Source organism: Castor canadensis, chromosome 5 (assembly GCF_047511655.1).
Source record: "Castor canadensis chromosome 5, mCasCan1.hap1v2, whole genome shotgun sequence".
In the NCBI taxonomy this organism is placed as follows: Eukaryota; Metazoa; Chordata; class Mammalia; order Rodentia; family Castoridae; genus Castor; species Castor canadensis.
In genome coordinates this window covers 170,575,716-170,590,772 of record NC_133390.1, presented here as the reverse complement: position 1 = coordinate 170,590,772, position 15,057 = coordinate 170,575,716, and the positions used below count along the sequence as shown (strand labels likewise).

Here is a 15,057-nt window from a genome sequence, read left to right as displayed (position 1 = left end):
GGTCCTATGGCGGTGGCAAGGATGACAAAGCCTATTTAAAGGACACAAGGCCTTTCCCTCAAAACGAAGCTTATAATCCTAGGCGCGAACTCTGGCACTGCAAGTGAAGGGAAAGTGAACATTGACAGGGTCGAGCCTAGGATGGCAGGAGGAGAGGGTCTCACAGCCACCCACTATAGGTCCAGCCTCCGGCTCCTGCAGCAGCCACCCTCACACTTGGCGTCTGAGCTTTTGCACCAGGAGACAGAAAAAACACAGCAACAGCAATACAACATCTCCTAGAAGCTTTGCATATACCAACTCCCCACCCTGAGAGAGAGATGACCGTTGCTCTCATGGCTCCCATTTCACAGACAGAAAAGTGAGGTGAGGCACCTCTTGCACACACTCATGCAACTGCTGAGTGACCACGCTGAATGCATCCCTGGCTGCAAAGCCCAGCTGCACGCACTCCAGGCCTCCAGGTTGGACCAGAGGCGTGGTTCGTGGTGCTCAGTGGGAGACAAAAACTCAGGGCCTCTCGTTCAAATGTAGAATAGCAAGCTGGCAAGCACTGGGGCAAGAGCCCAAGCTCGGGCCCTAGGCAGACGTGGGACGTGGACACAGAGGCCACTGGCACTTGCTGAGGATCTGGCAGGGAGGGGAAAGAAACAGAGATGAACAGAGCTTCATACAACAGCTCACCCCAGACAGGCCCCTGTCCACGGCCACACATGAACTCCAACCCTGCACCATCAATGGTCCCAAAACTGGACACGTCCCTCAGTTCTGCACCATCAGATGGGTAAACTGAGGCTCGGTTTCCCTTTGCTCATTTACTGAGCACGCAGCATAGTGAATGGGGTCATGGAAACTGGGAGGTCTCAAGGTGCGGGGGTTCTCTGGGTCTTGCTAACACCGAGTGTAGCAGCAAGGGAGCACCATGGGAGAGGGATGGCAAGGAGGACAGGGAGGCAAGAGGAGGAGCCGCCCTCGGACCACTGCCCAGGCTGCACCAGGCTCAGGTATCGGGCAAGACCGTGTGGAATGTGGGGAGGTCACCACACCCAGCAGAAGGGCCCATGGCATTTCTGAATCATGGTGTCAAACGCCCCAGCTTGGCTCTTCTCCGGCGATCCAATTACTAAATGCAGCCACATTCTTTAAAAATGTCTTTCCTCTTATGTAATGCAATAGTGACAAACGCCAAACAGATGGTGCTGTGACAAGCTTTATAAAAGTTGATTAGGAGCTCATCTTTCAGAATTAATGTATAGGCTTTTAAACAAGCTTCAGCCGGCCATGGGCTCCACCAGGAATCCAGGTGGGACAAGCTGTGGGGGACTGGCCTGGCCCGCCACCTTCCCAGCCAGGCTTCAACATGGACATTTGGAGATTTTGTTAAGTTGGCTTAGGAGCCACCATCAGATGTCCCTGGTTTGGACATCTGGAGAAACACCACGGGCCTCCCCAAAGTCCAACAAGTAGAGCTCCTCCATCCGTTCCCCAAGGCATTTCAAACTTGCACAGAGTCTCAAAGACAGTGACTGTCCCTCCTCACCTCCCAGGAGGAAGCAGGTTGGTCACAAACTGTCAGCTGCTGCCCGGGAGCTTGTCTACCCCCCAGCCTTTCCTCTGAGCTTCAGGGATGAGATCATTTCATTCGGAGCCAATTATAGATGGAGAATGCCAGGATGTGGGAAGAAGCCTCCCCAGAGGGAGCTGTCCCTCTCTTATCGCAGGCTGTACCCTGCCGGGATAGGCAGGAACAGAAGGCTGGAGGTCCAGGTCCAGGTCCAGGTTCAATCCCACGGTTCATGAAGGCCACACAATCTCACACCCCAGCTCAGGTCTGCCAGACTATGGTGCTGGGCCGCTGGCAGGATGGAGTCTGTTACCTGAGAGAGTCACAGCCGACTGAGCCCTTCCAGGTCATCCTGATGGGGAAACTGAGGCTTGGAGAAGGGAAGCAGCCAGCTCAAGATCACAGAGCAAGTTGGTGGCAGAGCCAGAAAGGTAGATGGTGGCCCCTCCACCTCCTGTGAGGAGAGCACTAGCTGTGGGGAACCTGGCCGGCCCGTTCCTGCTGCTTTTGACACCAGCACCAGCCTGCGCTGGGGAACATCCCTTCCCCCACCTGGGTACATGCACTCCAAGTGGAATCCACCCCTCCCCTGACCCAGTCCCAGCCAGTCAGAGCCATCCATCCCTCACCTCCCCTGTTGGTTCAGGAAGACGTTCAGGGACTTGAGGTGAGATAGACCAATAGGCAGCATCCCAGGACTTCAGCTGAGGCTGAGCCATTGGAAGATGGTCTCCTCCCCTTGGTGGTGCTCAACTGGGAAAAGATGGCCTAGAGCTGCTGGCAGCCATCTCCGCCACCACAAGGTGACTGCTTAAGACTGAAGTCAACACAGGGGGAGAGATGGCCAAAAGATGATCACTTCATCTGGATCCAGCCACACCTTAAGGCAGCCCTGTCCTGGATGTTTTAATTACATGAATCAGTGAATTCCCCATTGTGCCAAAGTTAGGAGTGAGTTCTGTCACCCATTCCTCAAGGACCTTAAAGAGTACAAAGACTCAAGATCTTTTGGTGCAGGGCAAAGCTCTAAATGTCATTCTGGAGGCTCACACACTTCTTTTTTTTTTTTTTTTCCTGTGCTGGGGATCAAACCCAGGGCCTTGTACATACTAGGCAAGTGTGCTATCACTGAGCCACGCCCCAGCCTCAATATTTTTGTGACAGGATCTTGCTCTGTAGCCCAGGCTACCCTCAAATTCTTGATCCTCCTGCCTCAGCCTCCCAAGTGCTGGAATTATAAGCATTGCCACCACATTCAGGTCTGGTTTTTTGTTTGTTGGTTTTTAAGTATTAGGTGGATAGAGCCCCCTTCCCTTCTCTGCCTGAACTCCAGTGACACAGCCCAGAGGGACCCAAGGTAAGTGCCTCAGTCCACAATACCCAAAAGATAGCCCATAACCAAGTTGCTCCCATCCCAGCCTCTGCCTTTACCCCAGGTCACAAGCACAGGCCTCTGAGTCCAGCTCACACCCCGCCCCAGCCCACCTGGCCATCAGATCTGGGCCTCACTCAGCTTTCCTGAGCTTCAGGGTCCTTGTCTGTAAATGGGCAAAGATCACATGGCCTGCAGGGTCATTGCAGGGATTAAAACATGTGTCCCTATTTCAGGGCTGCAAACAGTAGCTACAAGGGAGTCCAGGGGCCTCTGTGCCTGCTCCCAAGCCTAGGCCACTGTCAGCATGCAGAAATCTGCCTGAAAGGGCAGAACCTGTACCATACAGCAGCCTCCTGTAGCCAAAGCAAATGCAGGAGAGAGGCAGGGAATGTCACTCTGGGGACCTGTCCCAGAGGTGGATGCCCCCTGCTGGCCCACTGGCAGTGGCTCCTCCATCCCTCATCTGTCCCAGCTCCTCCACCTGTATAGGCGCCCGCAGGTGCTGCCCAATGGCTCAATGGTGACTCATGCTCCCAGCACAGGAACGGCCAGTGCATCCCCGAGGTGTCCCAAGTCCTTAAGAAGGGGAATCAAGTAGCAGAGTTGGAGCCAGTTCCTGCCCCACCCCAAGGACAGCTTTCCTGCCGGGAAGCCCAGGGCAGTGCATGCAGGACCAGTGTGGGGAGCCAGTGCAGTTCCCCCAACTTCTGTGTCCTTACAGCCATACCCTGGGGGGGGGGGGAGTTCCTCCGCAAGAAGGCTTTGCGGGGATCCAGGATGCAGGGTTAAGTAGGGGACCCCAGGAAAGACCCATGCTGCCCAGTGGAGGCACCTTGCAAGCACTCTACCAAGTGAAAGAACCAGGCCTGGGGCCTGCACGCCACACCGCCCTTTACGTGAAATGGCAGATGACAAATCCACCGGCACGGAACGTGACTCCATGCTTAGTGTCTGAGGGGTCAGAGGAATGAGTCACTGCTGACAAGGACAGGGTGACTCTGGAGATGGCTGGAGTGTTCACTGAACAAATGAGAAGGGACAAACGGCCCACCTTCAGTGCGGGATGGGAACGATGTAACCATCCAGCTGTTCCCAAGAGCAGGTGACTTCCCAGGGGACAGATTAGCTACGTGTCTTGGGCTCTCAGGTCACTTTCCTCAGGTGTCACAGAGCGCGCCTCCGTGGCTAGCGTTCTCGCTCTTTAGCCTCACTAACTTCTGTTTGAACACGCTCGCTCGGGCGCCATCCACGCCTGGCCAACTGTTCGGTTGCATTTGTTTTCTGATAGTTTTCTTATTATGGTGGCTGATCGTTAGCTTGTTCATTCCTTGTTTTATTCAACAAATATTTATGAAGCATTATTGTTGCTGGGCACTGTTTTAGACTTGAAGATGTCTGAATCAGTCCTTGCCCTTGTCAGGTGACACTGGTGCAGGGAACCTAAGCACAAGTCACTTGTGGGTTCAAATCCCCGCTCTACTACTCAGCCACGTGGCTCAACCTCTCTGAGTCCCAGTTTCCCAGATGATAATAACCACACCTACCCCAGGATCCAGTGGTGAAAATTGTAAGGGGCCAATAAAGAGCACTGCCAGTTCTTAATAAATGTTTGCTGCTATTATTTATTGTCATTTGTAACTGGAGTAAACATTTCTTTTCTACAGGCATATATTTAATTGTAAGTTTTCCTTTAAAACAAACTTATTTAAGTAAAAAAGAGACAGTGGAGAGCTGATTTTAAAAAGGAGAGGAGAGCAAAGGCCACAAAAGCACATTAGGAGACAAAATTTGGAAAGCCCAGGACTAGAGGGAGATGTGAGCAGATGATTCCACAGAGAGTGGGGGCACAGAGCCATTTCCAGTCAACGACAAGGACGGCTGTGTCCTTCTTGGAACAGCAGACTTCTCCCCACTCACACGTCCTGCGGGACTCCAAGCCCTGAGTCCCCACCATCTAGGGACGCATCCAGGGACCAGACGAAGAGAAGGTTGTGGAAAGCAGGGCAGGAGCAGTCCCAGAGCCACCCTGGCCTCTCCCAGGTCCCACTGCACCAGGGCTGGCCAACAGCTCGACACAGCAGCAGTTGGCTCCTGCAGGGGACAAGGCTGACTTCGTCACCCTGTGACTTCCCCTCAGGGTTCATGACTGAGTAAAGACAAGCATAATCCAGGCAAGATTCATTATTAGATATTCATTACTATGATGCCATTTTTCTATTTCTGGTTTTAAAAGAAATTAAAATTAAAACATCTTTGTTTGCCCTAAGAGCAAGTGGGCCCAGCGGATAAGTCAGGCTTGGGGTGGCGGCAAAACCGTGAGCCCTGGAACCCAAGAAGGCGACCCAGAGTCAGTACTGGGGACCTGGGGAGGTGGCACTCCCATGGTCTTGCTGCTTAACCTCTCTGTGCCCCTCTCCTCCTCCATTGGTGTAGCAAATGGAGGCAGAGCTAAGGGCACGGCCCCTAAAATCAGAAGGAGTTTGTGACCTAGCTTCAGGAGCCTCTGTCTCCTCAGTGGAGAACGACAATTGTAATGACCTCACCGCTCAGCAGGGGTGGACACTGAAAAAAACGGTAAGAGCAATAACAGCTAACCAGCTGGGCACCACAGCTCACGCCTATAATCCTACATACTTGGGAGGCTGAGATCAGGAGGATTTTGGTTCAAGGCTAGCCCTGGCAAAAAGTTCAAGAGATCCTATCTCAAAAATAACCACAGCAAAATGGACTGGAGGTGTGGCTCAAGTGGTAGAGAGTCTGCTTTGAAAACGCAAAAGCCCTGAGTCCAAACCCCATTCCCACCAAAAGATAAAAATAAATAATAATAACTAACCATTCTGGCAGGAAGGAGGAGCAACCCAAAGCTGCAAATATAAATGGCAGACGAACCTTGCAAAACTCACACAGAGCAGGAGTGGGTGGATTCCAGAGGGCACATTCTGCGTGACCTTCACAAGTTCAAGGAGAAATAAAACTGCATTTGGGAACCCGCTCCGAGGTGCAAAGGCTGCTCAGGAAGCACAGTGGGCAGTACTTCAGTCTCCTTCGTGAGGAGGGAGGATGGGGTGACACAGAGGGCTGGGGGCTGGTGGGGGTCTGTTCCTTGCTGGGTGGTGACTGTCCCCTGCACCTCCTTCCCAAACATCTGTTGCCTTGCTCATATAGGTCACAGCCAATTTTCCACAGCTATAATTCAAATCTTTAAAAAAGTGAAAAATAAGCTGAGCATGGTGGCACATGCCTGTGATCCCAGCTACTTGGGGGACAGCGTTAGAAGGACCCAGGTCCAGGCAAAAGCATGAAACCTTATCTGAAAAAAAATAATAAAAGCAAAAGGGCTGGGGTGTGGCTCAAGTGACAGCACACCCGCCTAGAGAGCTCAAGGCCCTGAGTTCAAACCCCAATACTGCAAAGAAAACATTAAAATAGCAGTGGGGTGTAGCTCAGTAGCAAAGTGAGTGCTTGGCATTCGAGAGACGCCCCCCACCACCACCAAAATAATAAGACAAAATGTTGACAAGAGTAACAAACACAGCTTGAGCACCTATCATGTGCTGGGCGGTGTAAGCTTCTGGGCAGAGCACCTGGCACACAAGAGGCATTTCACAGATGACAGCATTTCAAGTCACTATTATTATTGCTGTCATTGTGACATGAATCAGAGCCAACGGGCCTTATCTGGAAGGGGCTTTCGAGGACTGAATGATAGAACACAAAGCTCCTTCATGGCACCTGGCACCCAATAGGTGAGCGACTCGTGGCAGGAGTTCTAGCTGCTGTGTTCTGCACTGACCCCAGACAGCCCCTCATTGCCCCCAAGGGTCGGCAGCACTGTGGCCATCCCAAGTTCACTCAGATCAACCCTCCTGAAGTCCCTCTCGCCCACACCCTCTGTGCCCACTCTCATCAGCTGTCCACAGAAGGAATGTGACCGACAGCTCATCTTGCCCTGATCTGCCTGCCTTGCCTGGTGCCTCCTGGTGAGCTCACAGCAGATCAGACCTCCACCACCTGTTCCTGGAGCCGGCCTGGGCAGGGAGCACGGGGAGCAGGTCCTCTCCTTTCTGATCTCCCCCACCGCTGATAGGAAGCCTCATAGTCTCAGCCTCACCAAAGTACCCAGTTACACATCCCTGCATCTTTACATTCCAAAAGAGAAACTTGGAGCTAACCAGAGACTTAGCGCTTGTCCAAAGAGAGATGGCCCAACTGAGGCTCTGAGAAGTGAGCGTTTAGCCCCAAAATTGAATCTGTAATGGTGAGATCTAGAGTTGGGACAGGTAGGTGGGAGAGAGGACTTTCTGTGCTGTGATAATATTCTGACCTTTACTTACTGGACACCTACTCGGTGCAGGTTCAGCACACCCTTTAGGTCTCATTTTCGCAGAGCAGGTATTATATCCGTTCTACGCATCACACACGACAGTGGCAGCTCCTATTAATGAGGACCTACAAGTGATGGGGTGCCACACCAAGGGTCAGGATCCATCCCACAATCCCATGTGGCAGGGACCACAGTCACCCCACTAGGGAAGGCTGGAGGTGGAATTTGAATCCAGAGCTGCACAATCTCATGGTTCTTACCAGATCCCTCCCTGGTGTCCACGTTCCCTGTGAAAGGGAGAGGACTGTCCCCCTTAGATGTAACAGAAGTCCCTGAAAGGACCCCTAAAAACAGGGGCCTGCACTGGAGGAGCAGGGGCAGTGGGAACAGTCTCACAGGACTGAGGAGCATGGCTTGGGGGCCTGGGGCAGGTTCAAGTCTTATTGCTGCCACTTGCTGGGTGTGTGGCCTTGGCAGCTCTCACATCCAGTGAGCTGCCTGGAAAACAGGAACCTGAAAGAATCCACCAGAGCTTCCCGCAGTGTCTCCATGGCATGCTGTGTGCTGCGGTGACCTCAGCTCTGTCCATACTCCACCCGCTCCCTTGGCTGCAGGATGGCCTCTCTTGCTTCTCAAATGCAGCAGGCACACTCCTGCCCCAGTGCCTTTGCACTTGCTGCTCCTTTGGCCTGCAATGCCCTTCCTTCCCTTCAAGTCTCTATTCAAATGCTGCTTCCTTGACACAGCTTTGGAAAATAAGTACCCCAGGACTTTACCCTCACTCTGCTTTCTTTCCCAAACACTTCCCTCCCTTCCAGTAAGCTATAGCTTTCCTTCCCTAAGGTCTGTGACCCCAGCAGAACATTGTGTCCACAAGGGAAGGGCCATGACTGCTTTGTCCATGAGGCCTTCCCAGTGCACAAAGTACTGCCTGGCACCTGAGCAAGTGCTCAGGAAGCACTTTCTGAACAAATGAACTCGTGAATGAATATAAACGGCTCAGAATAAATCGCAGATCACAGTAAGCAATGAATAAATGCTAGCTACTATTGCCAATTAGTATGTAAAGTTCTTCCTGTGACATCCTGCCCTGTGCGACTGATGTGAGCCAACCAGGGGTCAAATCCTGCTGTGGAATCTGAGTTGGTTTCCACATCTGTAAAATGAGGGTAACCCAAGCTGGCTTTAGGAGACTCCGTGAGGATTCAATTGCAGTGCCAGCTCCCTTTTCTGGCTGCCAGAAGCCCACGTGACCTCACTTGGCCTCCCCACGGCCCCCCACAGAGGCTCTAATGATCTGATCTGCGTTTTCAGAGGACACCCTTGGGGTTCAGAGGTTAGGAGATTTGCTGGAGGTCTCGCAGGCAACACTGACAGGAGCCTGGCTTCTTACTGGCCCATCGCCTGGGACACTGGGATCAGGACCTGCTGACCCCTGCCCTGGCCAGGGAGCTGCCACTCACCCTCCAGCTTCACTGCCGTCCCCGTAGCAGTGCTGGCCCCTGGTGTCCTGGGCAGGCTACTCACATCTCACACAGACTGTGACCCTGGATCAGATACCAGGTCCACTGGGCATGGGGTGCCCTCCCTTGCCCACAGCTGCCTGGAATGGACCCCAACCGCAACTGCACAGAGTACCTGTGTGTACCCAGCCCTACACAGGCCTGGGCTGGTGCAATTCCCCAGCGAAGAAGCCTCCCGGACAACTCAGTTCCTTCCATGGAGCCAGATGGCTCCTCCTGTGGTCACATGATTGGGGCCACCTGGGCCAGGCAGGCTTGTTCCAGGCGCTTCATCCAAAACACCAGCCATCTCTTCCATCTCCCCCAACGGAACGCCAGCTCCCCAAAAGCAGGTTTTTGTTTGCTTCCTACTGTGTTCACCTCTAGACGTGGATCTGACCTGGTGAAATGTATTGAACAAATCATTTGATCCAATGGCACAGGGAAACCCTGTAAGGCGGGTGTTGACAATTTCAATCAACAAACAAGTAGAGTGGAGCCTGCCCCAAACTGAGAAGGGACCCCACTGCATGTAGCAAAAGATTCAGTCTCTACAAAATGTGTACCAGAAGAATTATTTAAAACGGAAGGTCCCTGTTCCAGGATGCGGAAATCAGACCCAAAAGCCAAAAATTTACTTTGACCCAACTTCATCTACAAGTACAGTGGCGAACAGCGCCCCCTGCTGGAGAGACGCCGATGGCCGAGGCCGCAGGTGACGGCGTGGCGGTGCTGCCCCCTAGTGGCCGCAGCTTCTGGAAAACCCTAAACCTGCTCCGCAGCCCTGGCCCTCTGAGCCACTCCCATAACTCTTCAGGACCCTGTGCCCTGCCAGACACCTGTGTTAGCTGGAAGTGGTGTCTTCCCACCACGCCTCCTCTCCCGCTTCTGGTGGTTCATCTGGGGGGCTCCTCTCCTCCCTTACCAGGTGTTGCGGGGACAACTCAGGGCCCCCATACCTGCCAGGAGGGCGGGGAAGATGGTCGGAGCTGACCAATCAGAGCGTCCCGTCTTCCTGGCCACGGTGATTGGCTCAGGGATGGGTCTGACATCCAAGCCGGACCAATCAGAGTCTCCTCAGAAATGATACCCTGAGACAAAAAAGAGCGAGGCTGGCTGCTGCCTGCCCTCCAATGTCCCCAGGGTGACCGTCTTGGCTTGAGAATGAAGCCAGTCCCGAGAGCGAGTGAGCGAAAGAGAGAGGGGAGCAAGTCCCAGCAACAAACATTAGGGCCACTCTTGGCGCCAGCCATGCTTGAAGTGACATTAGTTCAAATCCTCGCCCCCAGTCCTGTGAACCAATAAATCTGCTTTCAGTCGAGGCCCTCTGAGCTGGGTGTCACTTGTAATGAGAAGAATCCTAATATCTTTCTGGTGGCCATGTCCACCGTTGTGGCCTTGGTGCAGACCTTCCCATGGATGTCTACTGAGTTCATGTGGCACATACCTGGCCCCTGCCTCCTCGCTGGTCTCCCAGATGTCCCCTTTGTCTCTCTGCAGTCTGTTCTCTGGATAGCATCTAAACGGTCCCATGCACACCTAAGTCACTCCTCTGCCAAGAGTCCCACCTCCTGAGAGAAAGTGCTGGACTCCTTACCACAGCCTACAACCTACCTCGTCCTTCTGACCTCATTTCTCCACTCCCTGGCACTCCAGTTGTCTGTGTCTCCTGTGGACTCTTGGACACACCAGGTGTGCCCTGCCCCAGGACCTTTGCATTTCCTGTGCTTTCTTCTAGACACACTCTTCCTCCAGATTTTAAATCAAATGGCACTTTCTCAGTGGGGATGTCCCTTTTGTTTTGTTTTTCTCCCTCGCCCTCAGCAGTATCTCCCATGTTATTTGTTTGTTGACTGTCCAGTGGATGAGAACAAGTATTTCTAGGCAAACATTTAGACTTTAGCTTGACTTTGGGTTCATTGGTTTCCACTCACTTCCTGTCTCAGGTGCCTTGGGATCCACGCTTTTTTCCCATTCTTTCCTGTTGCTGCCTGTGGTTATCAGAGCAGGGACTGTGGGTCAAGGAGAAAATGACAACAGGAAGGTCAGCACTCAAGGATATGGCAGCTCCATAGGAACACCGAGCTGGGTCCCCCTGGTGCCCGAGTCGCTTGCAGGATGGCAAGCACCCCCAAGCACCCGGTGTGGGATGGAAGAAGGATCGCTTATCTCTGAGACTTCAGGGCTTGGACTCTGTGAATCTCAAAAAAAAAAAAAATCTTAGGATGATATAGTGAAGGAGTAAGTGACTGGTGACTGGTGGAAGAATCAGTAGTGGCCCAGGCCTCTCCCTGCCTCTGCCTCCCTTTCAGCAACTCAGCACTTCCTTGGGGCAGCTTTGAGCAGGAGGGAGAGCCTGGAGAAGCCGGCTGTGCTTCCAGCTCCCCCTCTTGTAGCTGAGTGATTTGGGGGAGCTACTCTGCCTCTCTGAGCCCCATCTCCTCATCAGCAAAACAGATAGAGTCGGTGGCTCACGCCTGTAATCCTAGCTACTCAAGAAGCAGAGATCAGGAGGATCATGGTTCAAAAACAGCCCCGGCAAATAGTTTGTGAGACCCTATCTCGCAAAAACCCATCACAAAAAAAAAAGGCTGGTGGAGTGGCTCAAGGTGTAGGCCCTGAGCTTAAGCCCCAGTACCAAAAAAAAAAAAAAAAGGGGGAGGAGGTAATATCAGTCCCTGTGTCACGGGGTCCTTGTCAGAACTGAGCAAGGTGAGTTAAGATGAGCCTGGATGCAGGAAGTTCTCAACAAGTGGCAGCTGAGTGGCCCTTGGTCTTCACCATGTGTTCCCGAAGCTGCTTTCAAAACCACCTCACAGGCTGGAGTGTGGCTCAGTGGCAGAGAGCTTGCTTAGCACGCACAAAGCCCTGGGTTCCATCCCCAGTGCTGCAAAAAATAAAAACTAAAAAAGATAAAAATGGACGTCCACCTGCACATTTTGGTGCCTGTGCCTCCCTGTGGGTGAGACCCACTGCAGGACAGCGGCCCACACTTGTAGGGCCATTTTCAAAGGGGAAAACACTCGCTGAGGCCCCGACTTGTGCCAGACCGTTTAGGAAGATTGCCCCATCACACCCATTCCTCATTCGGCCCCGTAAGGTCAGCCTTACTATTTACACCGGACGGAAGGGGAAACTGAGGTGCAGGGATGCTACAAAACTGGCTCATGGTCATGTGACCAGGCAGCAGTAGAGCCAGTCCCCCACCCCCAACCAGCAGCTCCAGTCCTGCCTTCTGGTCTGCATTGTTCATTGCTGTCACCCCCATCCCAGGGCAGGACAGGCCTGGCACAGAGCCAGGGTGGCTGCCAAGGTCACCTCCAGGGGACAGAGTAAAAGCTGTGCACCGTGGCACTGAAAAAAGGATGTGTGTGTCCTCCCAGCCCCTGTCCCTCTGCTGGGTATGAAGACAGTGTGAGCCTGCTCCCCAAGGTCTCCCATGCTGCAGGCCTCGAAAAAGGTCACCTGAACACAAGGTAGTGAGGAAAGTGACAATGGTGGTGACAAATTGCTATGGGAGTGCAGAGGCTTGGCCCCAAGCCAGTCCTGGGGGACTGGGCCTTGCCCTATGGTGGGTCTAGTTCTGGATAGAGGACACAGCCACCAAGAGGAGAGAGAGTAGGAATTGGAGCAGGTGACCTAGGGTCCAGTGGGAAGTCCTGGTTCTGCTACTCATGAGCTGTGTATCTTGGGCAAATTTCACAGCCTCCCTGAGCCTCAGTTCCCTCTCCTGTAAAATGAGCACTGCAGCACTGACTTCAGAGTCAAGTGGTGGGGTGAAAAGCCTGGCATGTAGAGTATGCCCTCCTGGGGAAACTGACATCTATGAGGAGATGACAACACGGGGGTGGGGGTGGGGGAGGGGCTCCAGGCAGAGGCAATGACATCGCACTCTCCCACTGCCACCACCCTGCTCCAGCCACCGTCCTCTCTTGCCTTGGCCGTGGCAGTCATCTCTTTCTGGCCTCCCCCACTGCCCATGAAGCCTAGTGTCCCCACTGTGGTGACAATGACCCTCTAAAACAGAAGCAAAGAGAGGGAGGGAGGAAATGAGGTGGCAGGAGAGGGGAGCCATAGCTCTGTGTGCTCAGTCTTCCCAGGAGGAACCTGGGCCTCACCCAGAGGGCAAGAGCAGGACCTCAAGGCTAGTTAGGATTTCTGTCTACATTGAGCTCCCTGCCACCAGCTGTGGTGTGGGAGAGATTGGGAAGGGACAATTTAGCCCCACTGCTCGTTCCTCTGCCCCCCAGAGAAAGCACTTTCCCTCCTGTCGTCAGTTCTTCAGCTGTGCAATGGCTATTGAGGTTTCTAGGGACCCAGCTAGAAAGAGACCCCAGTTAGAACTATGGGGAAAGAGGCCTTCCCTTCCAGCTGCTAGGCCAACCCAGAGGAAAGAGGAGAGAGATTCCTGACAACGTTGCTTGAATCCCTGGATCCAGCCATACCTGAAGGCAGTCCTCAGAGTTTTAGTTGCATGGGCCACACACATTTGCTCAGATCAATTTAAGTATTCAAAATTCTGACTGATGCACAGGGGGAGAAGTGGAAAAAAGGCCCTGAGATGTCCACAGAACGGCAGAGCTTCTTACTTCGTACGTAATGTGAGGGAGGAGTGATCAGGACAAAGGAAGGCAAAGCCCCTCTCAACTCAGATCCCACCTGGGAACTCCTAGAAGGCCCTGCATTTCGGTCCTATTCCACTGAGAGCCATCCCTGGGGCTGTCCCAACTCATCCAAGGCCTGCTGGCACTCCACACCTTGGAGGCTCCATTACTCCATGCAGCCAGCATGCTCTTCCAGGGTGGGGCAGGGGGCACCTCCGTTCCTCAGTTCCCACAGGATGTGCCTCCTGTGGACATGGTAGGAGACCTGGCAGGGCTTGACACAGCAACTCCAGCCACTCCATCCCGCCACCGTGCGGGGGACCAACTTCTAAGGGTTCGTCTGGCCTGCTCTCCATCCTCCTACAGGCTGACCTCCAAGAGCGCTTGACCCTAATCACAGCCTTCCCGTAAAGCTGTCTCTGATGACTTTACACATCTACCTGATCTCAGAGTAAAACTCCATGCTTCCTTCATCCAGCGTTGTGCCGCTGTGTCCATCACTCCTTCCTTCAAGAAACACTTCCTAAGCACTCAGGGCACCTGAATTCACTGCCTCAGTGTCCTCCTTTGTCGAATGGTAATAAGACAGTATCCCCAGAGCAGGGCATTGTGGTTCGCACATATAATCCCAGTACTGGGGATTGTGAGATCCAGGCCAGCCTGGGCTACATAGCAAGACCCTATCTCAAAAACCAAAAACAAAGAAAAAGAATAGTATCCCCAGGATGGAGGTGCAGCTTCGAGGTAGAGCGCCCAAGATGGCCCGGTTCCACACTTCCACTGCTGTCTGAGGACGGAACATGCCTCAAAGAGGGAACACACTGTTCCCGAAGTCAAACCTTGTCTTTTTTGTTCACTATTTTGTCTCCAGTGCCCAGGATAGAGCCTGGCCCACAGTAGACACTCAGTAGATATTTGTGGGATCAGTGAGTGAGTTCTGATCATGGCAGCTGCTGTGTAGACATGAGATATATGTATGCCACTGTCCAGGCTCACTGGCACTTTGTACAAATTGTCACACTTGGAAACCACAGGGTCCATGGTGTTGCCAGACAGCCTTGCCCTGTCTGGTGTTCCCAGTCCTGAGTGGGGACCAGGGACTTGGAATGAAGAAGTTAAGGCCCTGGGGACTGCAGCATCAGAGAATCAGAATGGTGGCACATGGGACACCCCAAGAGCCTGAGCCTCCTTCTATGATTACTATGGTTTGCATCTGAACCATTCCCTCCCACCTCCACCCCCGCAAGGCCATGTGCTGGAGGCTTGACTGACAGCAGATAGCGTTAAGATGAAGATGGTGGATACCTTGGGAGGTAGGGCCTGTCCTTGGCAGGTATATCCTGTCCCCACCCCTTTCTCCTCTCTCTCTCTCTCTCTCTCTCTCTCTCTTTCTCTCTCTCTCTCTGCTTTCTGACTGCCATGATGGGAGCAGCTTTCCTCCACCAGCTTTCTACCATGTTCTGCCTCCCCACAGCCCAGAAACACAAGCCACCAAGGACTGCAACCATGAGCCAAAAAAAACCTTCTCTCCTTTAAGTTGCTCAGGTGTTTTGTCACAGTGATGAAAATCTGACTGGCAAAGGGCCCTTCAACCTGCCATCTTGCCACTGTTGAAACACAGAAGGAAGAAAGGGAGGAGAGCAAGACAAGAAAGAAAGAGAGGAAAGAGAAGATGGCAGGAAGGAGTG

The 15,057-nt window shown here is 53.1% G+C and overlaps 1 long non-coding RNA gene across 1 annotated transcript; it reads right to left on the bottom strand.

The window, feature by feature from the left end:
• Positions 1-4,556: 4,556 nt before the first annotated feature.
• On the bottom strand, positions 4,557-9,730 carry LOC141423144 (uncharacterized). The gene is made up of 3 exons (XR_012447794.1): positions 9,605-9,730; positions 8,902-9,165; positions 4,557-5,085 (listed from the first exon to the last, which is right to left on the bottom strand). It is a non-coding gene; the product is annotated as an uncharacterized lncRNA (long non-coding RNA).
• Between the last annotated feature and the right edge of the window lie 5,327 nt (positions 9,731-15,057).